This window comes from Balaenoptera musculus, chromosome 18 (genome assembly GCF_009873245.2).
Source record: "Balaenoptera musculus isolate JJ_BM4_2016_0621 chromosome 18, mBalMus1.pri.v3, whole genome shotgun sequence".
NCBI classification, from domain to species: Eukaryota; Metazoa; Chordata; class Mammalia; order Artiodactyla; family Balaenopteridae; genus Balaenoptera; species Balaenoptera musculus.
In genome coordinates, this window is record NC_045802.1 from 37,863,249 (window position 1) to 37,885,448 (window position 22,200).

Here is a 22,200-nt window from a genome sequence, read left to right on the forward strand (position 1 = left end):
TCCCACCAACAGTGCAAGAGTGTTTCCTTTTCTCCACACCCTTTCCAGCATTTCTTGTTTCTAGATTTTTTGATGATGCCCATTCTAACCGGTGTGAGATGATATCTCATTGTAGTTTTGATTTGCATTTCTGTAATGATTAATGATGTTGAGCATTCTTTCATGTGTTTGTTGGCAATCTATATATCTTCTTTGGAGAAATGTCTATTTAGGTCTTCTGCTCATTTTTGGATTGGGTTGTTTGTTTTTTTTTGCTATTGAGCTGCATGAGCTGCTTGTAAATCTTGGAGATTAATCCTTTGTCAGTTGCTCGATTTGCAAATATTTCCTCCATTCTGAGGGTTGTCTTTTGGTCTTATTTATTGTTTCCTTTGCTGTGCAAAAGCTTTTAAGTTTCATTGGGAACCATTTGTTTATTTTTGTTTTTATTTCCATTTCTCTAGGAGGTGGGTCAAAAAGGATCTTGCTGTGATTTATGTCATACAGTGTTCTGTCTATGTTTTCCTCTAAGGGTTTGATAGTGTCTGGCCTTACATTTAGGTCTTTAATCCATTTGGAGTTTATTTTTGTGTATGGTGTTAGGGAGTGTTCTAATATCATACTTTTACATGTACCTGTCCAGTTTTCCCAGCACCACATATTGAAGAGGCTGTCTTTTCTCCACTGTATATGCTTGCCTCCTTTATGAAAATTAAGGTGACCCTATGTCCGTGGGTTTATCTCTGGGCTTTCTATCCTCTTCAATTGATCTATGTTTCTTTTTTTGTGCCAGTACCATACTGTCTTGATACTGTAGCTTTGTAGTATAGTCTGAAGTCAGGGAGTCTGTTTCCTCCAGCTGCATTTTTCGTTCTCAAGATTCCTTTGGCTATTCGGCGTCTTTTTTGTTTCCATACAAATTGTGAAATTTTTTGTTCTAGTTCTGTGAAAAATACAAGCGGTAGTTTGATAGGGATTGCACTGAATCTGTAGATTGCTTTGGGGAACAGAGTCATTTTCACAATGTTGATTCTTCCAATCCAAGAACATGGCATATCTCTCCATCCATTTGTATAATCTTTAATGTCTTTCATCAGTGTCTTATAATTTTCTGCATACAGGTCTTTTGTCTCCTTAGGTAGGTTTATTCCTAGATATTTTATTCTCTTTGTTGCAGTGGTAAATGGGAGTGTTTCCTTAATTTCTCTTTCAGATTTTTCATCATTAGTGTATAGGAATGCAAGAGATTTCTGTGCATTAATTTTGTATCCTGCTACTTTACCAAATTCATAGATTATAGATTCATCACTGATGACTATGATTCATAGATTCATAGATCTAGTAATTTTCTGGTAGCATCTTTAGGATTCTTTATGTATACTATCATGTCATCTGCAAACAGTGACAGCTTTACTTCTTCTTTTCCGATTTGGATTCCTTTTATTTCTTTTTCTTCTCTGACTGCTGTGGCTAACACTTCCAAAACTATGTTAAATAATAGTGGTGAGAGTGGGCAACCTTGTCTTGTTCCTGATCTTAGTGGAAATGTTTTCCGTTTTTCACCATTGAGCACGATTATGGCTGTGGGTTTGTCATATATGTCCTTTATTATGTTGAGGAAAGTTCCCTCTATGTCTACTTTCTGCAGGGCTTTTATCATAAATCGGTGTTGAATTTTGTCGAAAGCTTTCTCTGCATCTATTGAGATGATCATATGGTTTTTCTCCTTCAATTTGTGAACATGGTGTATCACATGGATTGATTTGTGTATATTGAAGAATCCTTGCATTCCTGGATTAAACCCCACTTGATAATGGTGTATGATCCTTTTAATGTGCTGTTGGATTCTGTTTGCTAGTATTTTGTTGAGGATTTTTGCATCTATGTTCATCAGTGATATTGGCCTGTAGTTTTCTTTCTTTGTGACATCTTTGTCTGGTTTTGGTATCAGGGTGATGGTGGTCTCGTAGAATGAGTTGGGGAGTGTTCCTCTCTCTGCAATATTTTGGAAGAGTTTGAGAAGGATAGGTGTTAGCTCTTCTCTAAATGTTTGATAGAATTTGCCTGTGAAGCCATCTGGTCCTGGGCTTTTGTTTGTTGGAAGATTTTAATCACAGTTTCAATTTCAGTGCTTGTGATTGGTCTGTTCATAGTTTCTATTTCTTCCTGGTTCAGTCTTGGCAGGTTGTGCGTTTCTAAGAATCTGTCCATTTCTTCCAGGTTGTTTATTTTATTGGCATAGAGTTGCTTGTAGTAATCTCTTATGATCGTTTGTATTTCTGCAGTGTCAGTGGTTACTTCTCCTTTTTCATTTCTAATTCTATTGATTTGAGTCTTCTCCCTTTTTCTCTTGATGAGTCTGGCTAATGGTTTATCAATTTTGTTTATCTTCTCCAAGAACCAGCTTTTAGTTTTGTTGATCGTTGCTACTGTTTCCTTCATTTCTTTTTCATTTATTTCTGATCTGATCTTTATGATTTCTTTCCTTCTGCTAACTTTGGGGTTTTTTTTGTTCTTCTTTCTCTAATTGCTTTAGGTGCAAGGTTAGGTTGTTTATTCGAGATATTTCCTGTTTCTTGAGGTAGGGTTGTATTGCTATAAATTTCCCTCTGAGAACTACTTTTGCTGCATCCCATAGGTTTTGGGTCGTCGTGTCTCCATTGTCATTTGTTTCTAGGTGTTTTTTGTTTTCTCCTTTGATTTCTTCAGTGATCACTTTGTTATTAGGTAGTGTATTGTGTAGCCTCCATGTGTTTGTATTTTTTACAGATCTTTCCTGTAATTGATATCTAGTCTCATAGCGCTGTGGTTGGAAAATATACTTGATACGATTTCAATTTTCTTAAATTTACCAAGGCTTGATTTGTGACCCAGGATGTGATCTATCTTAGAGAATGTTCCATGAGGACTTGAGAAAAATGTGTGTTCTGTTGTTTTTGGGTGGAATGTCTTATAAATACCAATTAAGTCCATCTTGTTTAATGTATCATTTAAAGCTTGTGTTTCCCTATTTATTTTTATTTTTGAGGATCTGTCCATTGGTGAAAGTGGGGTGTTAAAGTCCCCTACTATGATTGTGTCATTGTTGATTTCCCCTTTCATGGCTGTTAGTATTTGCCTTATGTATTGAGGTGCTCCTATGCTGGGTGCATAAGTATTTACAATTGTTATATCTTCTTCTTGGATCGATCCCTTGATCATTATATAGTGTCCTTTTTTGTCTCTTGTAATAGTATTTATTTTAAATCTATTTTGTCTGATATGAGAATTGCTACTCCAGCTTTCTTTTGATTTGCATTTGCATGGAATATCTTTTTCCATCCCCTAACTTTCAGTCTGTATGTGTCCCTAAGTCTGAAGTGTATCTCTTGTAGACAGCATATATATGGGTTTTGATTTTGTATCCATTCAGCCAGTCTGTGTCTTTTGGTAGGAACATTTAATCCATTTATATTTAAGGTAATTATCGATATGTATGTTCCTATTCCCTATTTTCTTAAATGTTTTGTGTTTGTTATTGTCAGTGTTTTCCTTCTCTTGTGTTTCTTGCCTAGAGAAGTTCCTTTAGCATTTGTTGTAAAGCTGGTTTTGTGGTGCTGAACTCTCTCAGCTTTTGCTTGCCTGTAAAGGTTTTAATTTCTCCATCAAATCTGAATGAGATCCTTGCTGGGTAGAGTAATCTTGGTTGTAGGTTTTTCTCCTTCATCACTTTAAATATGTCATGTCACTCCCTTCTGGCTTGCAGAGTTTCTGCTGAAAGGTCAGCTGTTAACCTTATGGGGATTCCCTTGTGTGTTATTTGTTGTTTTCCCCTTGCTGCTTTTAATATGTTTTCTTTATATTTAATTTCTGATAGTTTGATTAATATGTGTCTTGGCGTGTTTCTCCTTGGATTTATCCTGTGTGGGACTCTCTGTTCTTCCAGGACTTGATTAGCTATTTCCTTTCCCATATTAGGGAAGTTTTCAACTATAATCTCTTCAAATATTTTCTCAGTCCCTTTCTTTTTCTCTTCTTCTTCTGGGACCCCTATAATTCAAATGTTGGTGCATTTTATGTTGTCCCAGAGGCCTCTGAGACTGTCCTCAGTTCTTTTCATTCTTTTTTTTTATTCTGCTCTGCAGTAGTTATTTCCACTATTTTATCTTCCAGGTCACTTATCCGTTCTTCTGCCTCAGTTATTCTGCTATTGATCCTGTCTAAAGTATTTTTAATTTCATTTATTGTGTTTTTCTTCATTGCTTGGTTCCTCTTTAGTTCTTCTAGGTCCTTGTTAAATGTTTCTTGCATTTTGTCTATTCTATTTCCAAGATTTTGGATCATCTTACTATCATTATTCTGAATTCTTTTTCAGGTAGACTGCCTATGTCGTCTTCATTTGTTAGGTCTGTTGGGTTTTTACCTTGCTCTTTCATCTGCTGTGTGTTTTTCTGTCTTCTCATTTTGCTTATCTTACTGTGTTTGGGGTCTCCTTTTCACAGGCTGCAGGTTCGTAGTTCCCATTGGTTTTGGTGTCTGTCCCCAGTGGCTAAGGTTGGTTCAGTGGGTTGTGAAGGCTTCCTGGTGGAGGGGACTGGTGCCTGTGTTCTGGTGAATGAGGCTGGATCTTGTCTTTCTGGTGGGCAGGTCCACGTCTGGTGGTGTGTTTTGGGGTGTCTGTGGCCTTACTATGATTTTAGGCAGCCTCTCTGCTAATGGATGGGGTTGTGTTCCTGTCTTGCTAGTTGTTTGGCATAGTGTGTCCAGCACTATAGCTTGCTGGTTGTTGAGTGAAGCTGGGTCTTGATGTTGAGATGGAGATCTCTGGGAGATTTTCGTCATTTGGTATTACATGGAGCTGGGAGGTCTCTTGTGGACCAGTGTCCTGAAGTTTTCTCTCCCACTTCATATGCACAGAGCTGATGCCTGGCTGGAACACCAAGAGCCTTTCATCCACATGGCTCAGAATAAAAGGGAGAAAAAATAGAAAGAAAAAAAAAGAAAGGGGATAAAATATAATAAAGTAACATAAAATAAAATAAATTTATTACAATAAAAAATAAAAAATAATTATTAAGAAAAAAAGAAAAAAAATTTTTAAGTAAAAAAAAAAAAAAATGGACAGACAGAACCCTAGGATAAATGGTGAAAGCAAAGCTATACAGAAAAAATCTCACACAGATGCATATACATACACACTCACAAAAAGAGGAAAAGGGTAAAAAATAATATATCTTGCTCCCAAAGTCCACCTCCTCAATTTGGGATGATTCACTGTCTATTCAGGTATTCCACAGATGCAGGTACATCAAGTTGTTTGTGGAGCTTTAATCTGCTGCTTCTGAGGCTGCTGGGAGAAATTTCCCTTTCTCTTCTTTGTTCGCACAGCTCCCGGGTTTCAGCTTTGGATTTGTATCTGCCTCTGCTTGGAGGTCGCTCAGACAGGACGGGGTTAAAGGAGCAGCTGATTTGGGGGCTCTTGCTTGCTCAGGCCGGGGTGAGGGAGGGGTATGGAATGCCGGGCAAGCCTGCGGCAGCAGAGGCCTGTGTGACACTGCAACAGCCTGAGGCGCGCCATGCGTTCTCCCGGGGAAGTTGTCCCTGGATCACGGGACCCTGGCAGTGGCAGGCTGCACAGGCTCCCAGGAGGGGCGTTGTGGATAGTGACCTGTGCTCGCACACAGGCTTCTTGGTGGTGGCAGCAGCAGCCTTAGCATTTCCTGCCTGTCTCTGGGGTCTGCCCTGATAGCCGCGGCTTCGCACCTGTCTCTGGAACTCGTTTAGGCAGCGCTCTGAATCCCCTCTCCTCATGCACCAGGAAACAAAGAGACAAGAAAAAGTCTCTTGTCTCTTCAGCAGCTCCAAACTTTTTCCCAGACTCCCTCCCGGATAGCTGTGGCGCACAAGCCCCCTTCAGGCTGTGTTCACACAGCCAACCCCAGTCCTCCCTGTGATCTGACAGAAGCCCGAGCCTCAGCTCCCAGCCCCCACCTCGTCCCAGCGGGTGAGCAGACAAGCTTCTCGGGCTGGTGAGTGCTGGTCGGCACCGATCCTCTGTGCGGGAATCTCTCCACTTTGCCCTCCACACCCCTGTCGCTGCGCTCCCCTCCGTGGCTCCGAAGCTTCCCTCCTCTGCCACTCACAGTCTCCGCCCACAAAGGGGCTTCCTAGTGTGTGGAAACCTTTCCTCCTTCATAGCTCCCTCCCGCTGGTGCAGGTCCCGTCCCTATTCTTTTGGCTCTGTTGTTTCTTTTTTCTTTTACCCTACCCAGGTACATGGGGAGTTTCTTGCCTTTTGGGAGGTCTGACGTCTTCTGCCAGCATTCAGTGGGTGTTCTATAGGAGCAGTTCCACGTGTAGATGTATTTCTGATGTATCTGTGGGGACGAAGGTGATCTCCGCGTTTTACTCTTCCACTGTCTTCTCCTCTCTCTCTCTTCTTTTTAGAAATAAGCATTTAATGCTATAAAAACTTTTAATACTGCTTTTGCTGTATCCCATAAATTTTGAATGTTATGTTTTTGTTTTCATTTGTATCAAGATATTTTTTTAATTCCCTTTTAATTTTTTATTTAATCCAATGCTTGTTTAAGGGTGTATTTTTTAGTTTCCATGTATTTGTGTGTTTTCTGTGTTTTCTTACTGTTATTGATTTCTATTTTCATTCCACTTTCATCAGAAAACATACTTGGGATTTATTTCAATCATATGAATTTGTTAATACTTGTTTTGCTTCCTAACATGTGATCTATCTTGGAAAATATTCTGTGTGCACTTGAGATGGATGTGTATTCTTCTGCTATTGAGTAGAAAGCTCTGTATATGACTGTATTTGTATTTGCTCTATAGTGTTGTTCAGTTCTGCTGTTTTCTTATTAATTTTCTCTCTGGATGATTTATTATAAAATAAGGTATTGAAGTCTATTGAATAATTGTATTGCTATATATTTCTCTCTCAATGTTTTCTTTATAAATTTATATGCTCTGATTTTAAGTGTGTATGTATTTACAATACCTCCCTGTATATATTTGTTATACCTCCCTATCGACAATTTTATCATTTCCAAACAACCTTCTTTGTCTCTTGTGAGAGTTTTTAACTTACAGTCTATTTTCTTTGACTTTAAGAATAGCCACCTCTATTCTCTATTAGTTATTATTTGCATGGAATATCTTTTCCACTTCTTTTCCAGCCTCTGTATGTCCTTAAATCTAAAGGAGAATTTCTTATAGACCACATATAGCTGTATCTTTTTTTATTTTATTTCTTTATCCATTCAGCCACTCGAAGACTCAATTGGGAAGTTTAGACCAACTTGATAGGTAAGGACCTACCATTGACATTTGGTTAATTATTTTCCATCTGTTTTGTAGTTCTCTTGTTTCTCTCTTCTTCTGTTATTTTCTCTGTGGTTTGATTATTTATTTTATAGTGGTATGCTTTCATTCTTTTTTTTTTTTTTAATTTTCTGTGTCTACTGCATACTTTCTTTTTTTGTATGGTTAACATGGGGCTCACATCAAGTGTTTTATAGTTATAGAAATCTCTTTAAAGCTGATAACAACTTAACTTGAATTGCACACAAATATTGACAACTCACACAGTCACACACACAAGTTTATCTAATTGAAGTTAGATTATACTTCTTTCTATATTATGAAATACTGACAAATTTCTGTTGCTATAGTTATTCTTTTTTATAATATTTATTGGAGTATAGTTGATTTTAAATGTTGTGTTAGTTTCTGCTGCAAAGTGAATCAGTTATACATATACATATATCCACTTTTTAAAGAATATTTTCCAATATAGATCATTACAGAGTATTGAGAAGTGTTTCCTGTGCTATACAGTAAGTCCTCATTAGTTATCTATTTTATATATAGTAATGTGTGTATGTCAATCACAGTCTCCAAATTTATCCCTACCCCAATCCCCCCTGGTAACCATAAATTTGTTTTATACATCTATGACTCGATTTCAGTTTTGAAAATAAGTTCATTTATATATATATTTTTAGATTCCACATGTAAGTGATATTATATGATATTTGTCTTTCTCTGTCTGACTTTCTTCACTCAGTATGACAATCTCTAGGTCCATCCATGTTGCTGCAAATGACATTATTGTGTTTCTTTTTATGGTTGAGTAATATTCCTTTGTATATACATACCACATCTTTATCCGTTGCACTGTTGATGGACATTTAAGTTGCTTCCATGTCCTGGCTCTTATGGATAGTGCTGCGGTGAACATTGAGGTGCGTGTATCATTTTGCATTATGGTTTTCTCTGGATATATGCCCGGGAGTGGGATTGAAGGATCATATGGTAGCTCTATTTTTAGTTTTTTAAGGAACCTCCATACTGTAGTGGCTGTATCAATTTACATTCACACCAAGAATGTAAGAGGGATAGATTTCTTCCATACCCTCTCCAGCACTTATAATTTGTAGATATTTTGATGATGGCCATTCTGAACAGTGTGAGGTAATACCTCATTGTAGTTTTGATTTTCATTTCTGTAATAATTAGTGATGTGGAGCAATTTTTCATGCACTCTTTGGCCATCTATATGTCTTCTTTGGAGAAATGTTGGTTTAGATCTCCCACCCATTTTTTGATTGGGTTGCTTTTGTTTTTGATATTGAGCTGCATGAGCTGTTTGTATATTTTGGAGATTAATCCCTTGTTGGTTGCTTCATTTGCAAATATTTTCTCCCATTCTTTGGGTTGTCTTTTCGTTTTGTTTATGGTTTCCTTTGCTGTGCAAAAGATTTTAAGTTTAAGTAGATCCCATTTGTTTATTTTTGTTTTTATTTTCAGTACTCTAAAAGGTGGATCAAAAGATCTTGCTGCGAATTATGTCAGAGAGTGTTCTGCCTGTGTTTTACTCTAGAGATTTGTAGTAATCTGCCTTACATTTAGGTCTTTAATCAATTTTGAGTTTAGTTTTGTGCATGACATTAGAAGATGTTCTAATTTAATTATTTTACATGTAGCTGTCCAGTTTTCCCAAGACCACTTATTGAAGAGACTGTCTTCTCTCCATTGTATAATCTTGCTCCTTTGTCATACATTAGTTAACTGTATGTGCTTAGGTTTATTTGACTTTGTTTGGGTTTATATGACTTTCTGTCCTGTTCCATTGACCTATATTCATGTTTTTGTGCCAGTACCATACTGTTTTGATTACTGTACCTTTGTAGTATACTCTGAAGTCAGGGAGTCTGATTCTTCCAGTTCCATTTCTCTTTCTCAAGATTGCTTTGCCTATTTGAGGTCTTTTGTGTTTCCATAAAAATTAAAATTTTTTTGTTCTAATTCTATGAAAAATACCATTGGTAATTTGATAGGGATTGCATTGAATCTGTAGACTGCTTTGGATAGTATAGTCATTTGACAATATTGATTCTTCCAATCAAAGGACATGGTATATCTCTCCATCTGTTTGTATCATCTTTGATTTCTTTCATCAGTATCTTATAGTTTTCTGCCTACAGTTCTTTTGCCTCTTTAGGTAGGTTTATTCCTAAGCAATGGTAAATGGAACTGTTTCCTTAATTTCTCTTTTTGATCTTTCATTGTTAGTGTATAGTCATGCAAGAAATTTCTGTGTATTAATTTTGTAACTTGCTACATTACCAAATTCATTGATGAGCACTAGTAGTTTTCTGTTAGCCTCTTTAGGATTTTCTATGTATAGTATCATGTCAACTGGAAAAAAGTGATAGTTTTAATTCTTTTCCATTACTTTTACTTCTTTTTCTTCCCTGATCATGTGGTTAAAACTTGTGAAATTATGTTGAATAAAAGTGGCAAGAGTGGACACCCTTGTCTTGTCCCTGATCTTAGAGGAAATGTTTTCAGTTTTTCACCATTGAGAATGATGTTTGCTGTGGCTTTTTTGTATATGGCCTTTATTATGTTGAGGTTGGCTTCCTCTATGAACACTCTCTGGAGAGTTTTTATCATAAATGGGTCATCTACTGAGATGATTATATGGATTTTATTCTTCAGTTTGTTAATGTGGTGTATCATATTGATTGTTTTGCATATACTGAAGAATCCTTGCATCCCTGGGATAAATCCCACTTTATTAGGGTGTATGATCCTTTCAATGTGTTGTTAGATTCAGTTTGCTTGAGGATTTTTACATCTATGTTCATCAGTGATATTGGCCTGTACTTTACTTTTTTGTGGTATCTTTCTCTGGTTTGGTATCAGGGTGATGGTGGCCTCATAGAATGAGCATAGGATGTTCAATCCTCCGCAATATTTTTGGGAGAGTTTCAGAAGGATAGGTTTTAAGTCTAAATATTTCATAGAATTTGCCTGTGGAGTCATCTGGTCCTGGACTTTTGTTTGTTGGGAGTTTTTATTCACATTTTCAATTTCAATACTTATGGCTGGTCTGTTCATATTTTCCATTTTTTCCTGATTCATTTTTGGAAGGTTGTACCTTTCTAGGAATTAGTCCATTTCTTCCAGGTTGCCCATTTTATTGGCATATAGTTGCTTGTAGTAACCTCTTATGGTCCTTTGTATTTCTGTGATGTTTGTTGTAACTTTTCCTTTTTCATGTCTAATTTTAATGATTTGAGTTCTCTCCTTTTCTTTTTCTTTGTGAGTATGCCTAATGGTTTATCAATTTTATCTTCTCAAAGAACCATCTTTTAGTTTTATTGATCTTTGCTATTGTTTTATTTGTCTCTATTTCATTTATTTCTGCTCTGACCATTATGATTTCTTTCCTTCTACTAACTTTGAGTTTTGCTTATTCTTCTTTCTCTTGTAGGTTTTGTCATATGTTTAGGTAGTTTATTTGCGATTTTTCTTGTTTCTTGTGGTAACATTGTATTGCTATAAACTTCCCACTTAGAACAGTTTTGCTGTGTCACATAGGTTTGGATCACCATGCTTTCATTTTCATTTGTCTCTAGATATTTTTTAGTTTCCTCTTTGAATTTTTCAAAGAAATGTTTCTTGTTTAGTAACATATTGTTTAGCTTCTTTATGTTTGTGATTTTTACAGTTTTTGTCCTGTAATTGATTTCTACTCTCATAGCATTGTGGTCACAAAAGATGCTTGATATGATTTCAGTTTTCTTAAACTTACCAAGGCTTGATTTGTGACTGAAGATGTGATCTATCCTGGAGAATGTTCCAAGTGCAGTTTAGAAGAAACTGTATTCTTCTGCTTTCAGATGAAATGTTCTATAAATATCAATTAGGTCTATCTGGTCTAATGTGTCATTTAAGGCCTGCGTTTCCTTATTAATTTTCTCCCTGGATGATATGTCCATTGGTGTAAGTGGGATGTTAAAGTCCTCCACTATTATTATGTTACTGTCCTTTTCCCCTTTATGGCTCTTAACATTTGCCTTATGTATTGATGTGCTCCCATGTTAGTTGCATATATATTTACAATTGTCATATCTTCTCCTTGGATTGATCCCTTGATTATCATGTAGTATCCTTCCTTGTCTCTTGTAAGAGTTTTATTTTAAGATCTATTTTGTCTGATATGAGTACTGCTACTCCAGCTTTCTTTTGATTTCCATTTGCATGGAATATCTTTTTCCATCCCAACGCTTTCAATCTGTATGTGTCTCCAGGTCTGAAATAAGTCTCTTGTAGACAGCATATATACAGATCTTCTTTTTGTATCCATTCAGCCAGTCTGTGTCTTTTGGTTGGAGCATGTAATCCATTTATGTTTAAGGTAATTATCAATATGTGTGTTCTTATTGCCATTTTTAAAAATTGTTTGGGTTTGTTTTTGTAGGTCTTTTTGCTTCACTTCCTCCTTTGTTCTCTTCTCTTGTGGTTTGATGACCATCTTTAATGTTGTCTTTGGATAGCTTTTTCTTTTGTGTGTGTGTATCTATTGTAGATTTTTGGTTTGCATTTCCCATGAGGTTTGGATATAGCAGCCTATATATATACAAAGTTGTTTTAAGTTGTTGGTCTCTTAATTTCAAATGCAATTCCCATTTCCTGCATTTGTACTCTCTTCTTCTCATGGTTGCTTGTTTTGATATCATATTTGTGTGTGGATGATTTACTGATTTTGCAATATGTTTGCCTTTACCAGTGAGCTTTCCCATTTGTGATTTTCTTATTTCTAGTTGTGGGCTTTTCTTTTCTCCCTAGAGAAGTTCTTTTAGCGTTTGTTGTAAAGCTGGTTTGCTTGTGCTGAATTTTCTTTGCTTTTGCTTGTCTGTAATGCTTTTGATTTCTCCTTCAAATCTGAATGAGAGCCTTGCTGGGTAGAATATTCTTGATTGTAAATTGTTCTCTTTCATCACTTTAAATATATTGTGCCACTCCTGGTCTGCAGAGTTTCTGCTGAAAAATCAGTTGATAAACTTATGGAGATCACCCTGTATGTTATTTGTTTCTTTTCCCTTGTTGCTTTTAATATTTATTCTTTGTATTTAATTTTTGTTAGTTTGATTAATATGTGTCTTGGCATGTTTCTCCTTGAGTTTATCGTGTATGGGATTCTCTGTTTTTCCTGCAGTTTGGTTACTATTTCTTTTCCTATATTAGGGAAGTTTTTGACTATAATCTCTTTAAATATTTTTTCAGGCCCCTTTTTTTTCTCTTCTTCTTCTGGAACCCCTAAATGCGAATCTTGGTGCATTTAATATTGTCCTAGAAGTCTCAGAGACTGTCCTCATTTATTTTCATTCTTTTTTCTTTATTCTGTTACATGACAGTGATTTCCACTACTCTGTCTTCCAGATCACTTATTCGTTCTTGTGCCTCAGTTATTCTGCTATTGATTTCCTCTGGTGTACTTTTCGTTTCATTTATTGTGTTGCTCATCTCTGTTTGTTCTTTAAATTTTCTATCCCTTTGTTATACATTTCTTGTATCTTTTCAATCTGTGCCATCATTCTTTTTCTGAGATATTGGGTCATCTTCACTGTCATTACTCTGAATTATTTTTCAGGTAGATTGCCTATCTGCTCTTCATTTAGTTGTTCTTGTAGGTTTTTATCTTGCTCCTTCTTTTGCAACATAATTCTCTGTCTTCTCATTTTATCTAACTTACTGTGTTTGTGGACTCCTTTCTGCAGGTTGCAGAATCATATTTTCTCTTGCTTCTGGTGTCTGCCACCTGGTGGGTGAGGTTGGTCCAAAGACTTATGCAGGCTTTCTGGTGGGGGGGACAGGAGCATACCTTCTGGTGAGTGGGGTTGGGTCTTGTCCCTCTGGCAGGCAGGTCCATGTCAAGGGGTGTTTTCTGGGGTGTCTGTGAAATTAGTATGACCTGAGGCAGCCTGTCTGCTGATGGATGGGGCTATGTTCCTGTTTTGCTGGTTGTTTGGCCTGAGACATTCCAACAGTGGAGCCTGCAGGCTGTTGAGTGGGGTCAGGTCTTGATGCCAAAATGGGGACCTCCAGGAGAGCTCAAGCCAAATAATATTCCCTGGGGCCTCCACTCTCAGTGTCCTTGCCTTCACAGTGAGCTACAGGCAACTCCCAGCTCCCCAGGAGATCCTCCAAGACCCATAGGTAGGTCTACCCCAAGTTCCTTTGTAGGTACTGCTTTGTGGGTCCTAGTGCATGTGATACCTTGTGTACACTTTCCAAGAGTGGAGTCTTTGTTTCCCCCAAACTGTGGATCTCCTGCTCTCAAGCTCCCCTGGCTTTCAAAGCTAAGTCCTCTGGGAGTTCTTCCTCTCAATGCCAGACCCTCTGTCTTGGAGGGTTATTTTTATGTGTGAACCTCCCTGAGTAACCTGCAGGTCTAGGTCTATGGGTCTAATATATATATATATATATATAAACACACATATTTGTGCTAGGACTGTTTATAGTATAGATGTCTGCCATCTCTTTCTTCAGTGTACACTGGCCATTCTCCCCTTGACAACTGTGTTGCCTGGTGTTTGGTGACCACAGCCTGCCCTGGATATTGAGCAGGGCCTTCCCTTTTCTCTGTGGTTGTCACTGCCCTGTCAGGGGTGGGGTCTGCTCCCTATTAGTTGGTGTAGAGGTATCCAGACCTGTTTCTTAGCTGTGTTTCTGATCTCAGTATGAGGTAGGTGGAATTGGAACACTCCTACTGGGAGAGAAGCCATCAAGTATTCCTCCTCTGGAGATGTTCACCTATGACTGTGTTCTGTTGTGTCACCTTTCACCCATTGTATGAGCTTTCAGATTACACTGTTTTTGGCACTCCTCTCAGCCCCACCTTAATGGCGAGTATGCCAGCAATTGGCCCTGGTGTCCGTTAGGCAATTTTTTTCAGCAGGCCATCAGCATAGATCCACTGAAGTCAGGTCCCGTGATTGCAGTAATTATGGATCTGGAGCCAATATGAGCACTATGGGAGCAGCTCAGACTCTGGCCTGGCCCATCCCCCATGTGTACATGCCTACAAAGTCCACAGCTGTTAACTAGACCCATCTTGGCTGCAGGAGCATTTATTGACCATTCAGATGTTCCAAAGGTGCTGAGTTTATAAATCCAGTCATTGGGGTGTAATTCCATGGTTTGTGCAGCAACGAAGAGAGATGTCAGCTCTTCTTCTTTAGTTTCATGGCCCCTGGGACTCAGCTGTGGTTTCAGATCCACCTCTGCATGTGGTCCACCCACAGGCATCTGCTCCTAAGGCTGCACTGGAGCACACAACCCTGCCCTGGTGGAGGCAGGTTGTGTTGGTGAGCTGACGTCTGTGGGTGTGAGAGAGCCAGTCCTGGAGGGAGCCTTTCCTAGTGCCCCAGAAGACAAGGGCCAGCGTGTTGGGAGAGAGGTTGCAAGGGCCATCCCACCCTTTGCACATCACTCAACAATAGTGCTTCACTTCTATAATGGTCTGGGCTTCCTCTAGTAGCATTCTCAGTTGTGGAGCTCCTCTCTCCCATCCCTTCAGGCTGTCTCCTCATAGCCAACAGCTCTCCTCACCCTGAGTCTGCTCTCCAAACCCCACATTCCAGCACCCAGCCTCTGTCCACACCAGCTAAAACATATCTTAGGACAGGACATGCAGGGCTGTGGCTAGGACCCTCTGTGTAGGTCTCACTCTGTCCTGCCTGCCACAGACTGGTTGTTGCACTCTTCTCCAAGCTTCCATTGCTCCCCTTCTGTCCCAGCTGATCTCTCCACTGGTGAGGGGGTTTCTCTGGATGCAAGAACCTCTCCTCTCCTTCAGCTCCCCACAAGGGGGACAGGTTCCATCCTGCTTCCTCTCCTTTCTTTTTCCTTTTTCTTTCTTTCAGCCTACCCACTTACACAGGGATCTTTCTTGTCCTTTTAGGTGTCTGGGGTCCTCTGTTAGTGTTTAGCAGTTGCTCTGTGAGATTTGTTCCATTTGTAGATGTATTCTTGATGCATTTGTGGGGAAAGTGAACTAGAAGTCCTCCTACTCCTCCTCCATCTTGACTCCCTGTGCTTATAGTTATTCTTACTGCTTTTTGTCCTATATGTGTCACAATTACATTATTACAGTATTCTGTGTTTGTCTTTATAATCACCTTCATCAATAATATTTATCCTCTATACACTCCCATGTTGCTGTTTAACATCTGTTCATTTCAACTTGAAGAATTTTATTTAGCATTTCTTGTAAGGCAGTTCTAGTGGAGACAAACCTCTTCAGTTTTGTATGTCTTGGAAAGTCTTTAGCTCTCTCCATCTTTAAAGGACAGTTTTATCAGCTAAAGTATTCTTGGTTAGCAGGTTTTTTTTTCTTTCAGTACTTTAAACATATTGTCCAACTCTCTCCGGGCCTACAAAATTTCTGCTGAGAAATCTGATAATCTTATGAGGGTTCCCTTTTTTGTGATGTCATCTTTCTCTTGTTGCCTTTAACATTCTCTCTTTGTCATTGACTTTTGATAATTCACTTACGTGTCTTGATGTTGATCTCTTTGGTTTCTACCTATTTGGAGTCTTTTGGAGTTTATGAATTGAGATATTTGTTTCCCACTCTAGATTTGGGAAGTTCTCAGCATTATTTGTTTAAATGAGTTTTCTATTGCTTTCTCTCTCTTCTTCTGAGACTCCCATAACGTATATTTTATTTCTTTCAATGATGTTCCATAGGACACATATGCTTTATTCACTCTAACTAGATAGTGTCAAATGACTTGCTGATTCTATCTTCTGCCTGATCAAGTTTGACATTGAAACTCTTCTATTTCTGTGTTAAATTTCTCATTTTGTTAATGTATTGTCTTCTTGATTTCATTTAATGTTTGTGTTCTCTTGCAGCTCACTGAACATCTTTAAGATAATTATTTTAAAATTTTTATCAAACAGTAATAGGATATTTGTTTCTTTAAGGTCAGTTATTGGAACTTTGTTAACTTCCTTTGGTTGTGTCATTTGCTTGATTCTTATTGATTTCTGTAGCCATGTACCTAGTTTAGGCAGATAAAGATATCTAGGCAGGTTCTTGTCCAATGGGACTACCTTTAAGATTATGTTTGAACAGGATTTGAGCTGGATCATGGTACCACTTCTGGGTCCACAGTTGTGTCCGTAGAGTGTGAGCCTGTTAGTACAGGCATGAATAGATGTACCTCCTGCCTAGTTCCTGAAAGGGCTCCTGCCTGGATGCTGAGCATATTCCTGAGTGAACGAGACTGTCTCTGGGACCATAGTCAAGCAGGGGTGGAACTGGGTCATGAGACCACTTCTTGGTTCACAGCCAGGTCTGCAGATGACAGACCAGTTACAAGGGAAATGGACAGATACAGTACCAGCCAGGTCCCTGATGGCTCCTACCAGGTCCCTGAGCAGACACTTGTGTGAGTAGAACTGCCTCCAGTGTTGTGGCCAGTTAGGACTGGAACCATGTTGAAGACTACTTTCAGGTCTGGTTGGAGGGCTTCTAACTGGAGGCAGGGAAGATTGTGCCTTCCATCATGTCTCTGAGCAGGCAGGAATGCTTCCAAGCCACAGTAGGCTGGACCTAAAGCGAGGTCACAGTGCTACTTCTGTATCTGCTGTTGGGTCTGCCATCAGCAGGACTGTTACTAGGGCAAAGACTGGAGTACATCTCACAGATTTTTTGGCAGAAAGGGCTGGTTGTTGTACTGTGGACAGGCAAGATCAGAGCTGAATCCTCTATTGAACTACTTCTAGGTCTACAGCCGGGACCACAGTTGGCATTCCTGCCACTGGGACATGAGCCTGTTTTCTCAAAGAGGCCCTCCTTTATCTGAGGCTCCACAAGGGCTTTACAACATCCTTCCTGTATTCCAAAGCTCCCACAATGGCACTATTGTCTGTGGATAGGTGCCAAATTGTTGTTTCTGTTGCAAAATGAGAGTTGGGGATTTTTATTTTGCCATTTTGTTGATATCCTTTCATATCCTCATTTTAAATAACATAACTTAGCAAAGACCTAGGTATCTTGTATTCTAGGAAGTAACATGTATTTATCTTTCAATGAGAAGTCTCTCTGGATGTATTACTAAGGGCAAGATATAAATTTTATCACACTGTGGTCTACCACAGACCTCTGTTGAATAATATATCTGTAAGGTAATTATAAGAAGCCCTAGAGAACATTCACCAATCCTAATCTTTCCACTGGAGGAGCATTAAAGTCCTAGGTACCTGCCTATGTATTCTTACTCTAAACCCTGGAAGGGTACAAAGGCAATGTCCTATATTTAATCATAGATTTTAATTAGGATTATATGAAATAATACACATAAAAACAGCCAGTAAATTATGAACCACAATGCAAATGTAATATTACTATTATTTTAATGGTAAACTAACATTATTTAATATTTAAATATTTTGAGCAGTTATTCCTTTTTCTTTAAATCTCTGATAATTTTTCAGATACTTATTTACACAGCAAAAATGTCAGTAAGAAATTTCATTTTTGTGTATTACTTCACCCACCATGCTATGTTTAGTTTCCAAATAAATTAAGCATCATATGTTTATTGTAAGAGGTGTTATAAATCAAACATCACACTTCAAACATGAAAATTTTCCAGTAAAAATATTAAGCTCTGATAATTTTACCACCTATTATGAGAATATAAAAATTCACAATTCTGTCAAAAATTGAGGCAGTCTAGGTTAGAATCTTCAGGGATTTGGAAAAAAGACATGACCCCCAGATTTATCCATTCATCCATTTAAAAATCTATATTACACACCTACAACATAATGGATGTCCACTGCATCTTTATTTATAAGAATAGAATAGAATAGAATAGAATAGAATAGAATAGAATAGAATAGAATAGAATAGAATAGAATAGAATAGAATAGAATAGAATAGAATAGAATGAGGGAATAAGCCAAATATCAATTAACAGGTAAACATATCAACAAGTCACAGTGAGTCCATACAATGGAATACTACCCTACAAAAAAAAAGGAATCAACTATTGATACATGTAAAACCATGGTTGAATTTTGAAAAAGTATAGAGAATGAAAGAAGCCAAACATGAAAGATTGCAGAGTAAATAATTTTACAATTCTACTTTTATAAAACTCTAGAAAATTGCAGGTGAATGTGTAACAGCAGAAAGTCAGTGGTTGTCTAGGGAGGGAACAATAAGAGGGAGAGTTATCTTGAGGGTCAGGTGAGGAATTATAAGGGGTACAAGGAAACCTTTGCGGTTATGGATAAGACTACCTTAATTTGGTGATCATTTTCTGTATGGACATACAGGTCAAATATTAATAAATTCCAGATAGTTTAAAAAGTGTCCATTTTCTTGTGTGTTACATTTGCCTTCATAAGCATGCTTAAAATAATACTAGGCTGTAAAAATTAAAGATCAGGAACTTCACTGCAGGATGTGGCATACAATATTATGGATTGATTATAGGGCAAAAAAATGTTCATTAATCAGATTTGAGGAAGAAAATCAAAGTAGAATGAAAAGAAAATTTGTCTTGATTCTAAATATCTAAGGAATTAAAATAGTATTCTGATAATTCCCTTTTTGAATGATATTCAGTTAATGTTTTTGAATGATAATTAATAACTTCTGTCTTGGTAATTCCTACTTATCAGTATTCCTATAACTTTCATATTAAGTACCATGCTTGAGAGACACAGATCACAGAGATGTTCTAATAAGGTAAAGAGGATATTATTTCTTGTATTAAACAAGGATTATGAAGTTTATTGCCTCTTAAAGAAAGAAAATATAAAGTAGTGTTAATCACCTCTTAAAAGGAGAAGGAAAATTGGAATTTTACTCCCTTTTTTCAGCAGAGATTATGGAAAGGAGAAACAAAATGTAGATCAAGTTGTGGGTTCATATGCACTTGGCTTTATTCAGGGTGAAGGGAAAAGAGCATGGCAGAAATATCAAAATAAGAATGTGAGAACTAGAGATATTTTGGGTCTGGTACAATAGAACAGTTCAACTTAATTGATACTTTCAGGATAATACATAAAAAAAGAACCCAGAATACACATTCTTTTCAAATCCATATGGAATATTCTCTAGGATTCACCACATATTAGGGCACAAAACAAACCTCAAGAAATTTAAGCATATGGAAGTTATTTCAAACAACTTCTCTGACCACAACAGCATGAAACTAGAAATCAACCACAGGAAAAGAAGTAAGAATAAAATGATTACATGGAGGTTAAACAACATGTTACTAAAAAACCAATGGGTCAATGAGGAAATCAAAAATACCTTAGAACAAATGACAATGAAAACACAACCATACAAAATCTATGAGATGCAACAAAAGCAGTTCTTAGAGGGAAGTTCATAACAATACAGGCCTTCCTCAAAAAACAAGAAAAATAAACAACATAACCTACCAACTAAAAGAGTTAGAATGAAGAACAAACAAAATATAAAGTCAGCAGAAGGAGGAAATAATAAAGATCAGAAGGGAAATAAATTAAATTGAGATTAAAAAAATAGAAAAAATCAACAAAAGCAAGAGTTGGTTATTTGAAAAGGGTGAACAAAATTGACAAACCTCTGGCCAGACTCACCAAGAAGAAAAGAGAGAGAACCCAAATAAACAAAATAAGAAATGAAAAAGGAAAAATATCAACCAATACTGCAAAAATACAAGAAAAATAAGAGAATACTATGAAGAATTATAGGCCAACAAATTCAACAACCTAGAAGAAATGGACATCTTTCTAGAAACATACAGCCCACCAAAATTGAATCAAGAATAAATAGCTAATCTGAATAGACTGCTCACTAGAAGTGAAATAGAATCTGTAATTTTAAAGTCTCTGCAAACAAAAGTCCAGGCAAATTCTACCAAACATACAAAGAAGAACTTTTACCAATACTTCTCAAACTCTTCCAAAAGATTGAAGAGGAGGGAACAATCCTAAAATCGTTCTATGAAACCACCATCACCCTAATACCAAAACCAGACAAAGATCCAGCAAGAAAGAAAATTACAATCCAATATCTTTGATGAATAAAAATGCAAAAATTCTCACCAAGTACCAGCAAACCTAATCGAACAACACATAAAAAAGATCATACAACATGACCAAGGGGGATTCATCCCCAGTTCACAAGGATGATTCAACATACACAAATCAAACAATTTGATACACCACATAAACAAAAGGAAAGACAAAAAACACATGATCATCTCAGTAGATGCAGAAAACGCATCTGACAAAATTCAGCATCATTTATGATAAAAACTCTTACCAAAGTGGGTAAAGAGAAAACATATCTCAATATAATAAAAGCTATTTATGACAAAACCACAGCCAATATAATACTCAGTGGTGAAAAGCTGAAAGCCTTCCCACTAAAAGTTGGAATGACAAGGATGCCCAATCTCACCACTTTTCTTAAAAAATTTTTATTGGAGCATGGTTGCTTTACAATGTTATGTTAGTTTCTGCTGTACAGCAAAGTGAATCAGTTTATATATATATATATATATATATATATATATATAAATATATATATATATATATATCCCCTCTTTTGTAGATTTCCTTCCCATTTAGGTCACCACAGAGCATTGAGTAGAGTTCCCTGTGCTATATAGCAGGTTCTCATTTGTTATTTATTTTATACATAGTAGTGTATATATGTCAATCCCAATCTCCCAATTCAACCCACCCCCTTTCACCTTTAGTATCCATAAGTTTATTCTCTACATCTGTCTCTATTTCTGCTTTGCAAATAAGTTTATCTGTAACGTTTACCTAGATTCCTCATATAAGCGATATTATACAATATTTGTTTTTTTCTTTCTGACTTACTTCACTCAGTATGACAGTCTCTAGATCTATCCACATCTCTGCAAATGGCACTATATTTTTTTCCTTTTTATGTCTGAGTAATATTTCATTGTACATATATACCACATCTTCTTTATCCATTCCTCTGTGGATGGACATTTAGGTTTCTTCCACATCCTGGCTGTTGTAAATAAGGTTGCTTCCACATCCTGGCTATTGTAAATAGTGCTGCAGTGAATACTAGGGTCCGTGGATCTTTTTGAATTACGGTTTTCTCTTGGTATATGCCCAGTAGTGGGATTGCTGGGTCATATGGTAGTTCTATTTTTAGTTTTTTAAGGAACCTCCATACTGTTTTCCATAGTGACTGCATCAATTTACATTCCCACCAACACTGTATAAGTGTTCCCTTTTCACCACACCCTCTCCAGCATTTATTGTTTGTAAATTTTTTAAATGATGGCCATTCTGACTGGTGTGAGGTGATGCTTCACTGTAGTTTTGATTTGCATTTCTCTAATAATTAGTGTTTTTGAGCACCTTTTCATGTGTTTTTTGGCCATCTGTATGTCTTCTTTGGAGAAATGTCTATTTAGGTCTTCCACCCATTTTTTCATTGGGTCTTTTTTGTTTGTTTTTTGTTTTTTAATTGAGCTCCATGAGCTGTTTTTATATTTTGGAGATTAATCCTTTGTTAGTTGCTTTGTTTGCAAATATTTTTTCCCATTCTGAGGGTCTTTTCCTCTTGTTTATGGTTTTCATTGTTGTGCAAAAGTTTTTAAGTTTAATTAAGTCCCATTTGTTTATTTTGTTTTAATTTTCATTACTGTAGGCAGTGGGTCATAACAGATCTTGCTGTGATTTATGTCAAAGCGTGTTCTGCCTATATTTTCCTCTAATAGTTTTATAGTATCCAGCCTTACATTTAAGTCTTTAATCCATTTTGAGTTTATTTTTTTTTTGTATGGTGTTAGGGAGTGTTCTAATTCCATTCTTTTACATGTAGCTGTCCAGTTTTCCCAGCACCACTTATTGAAGAGGCTG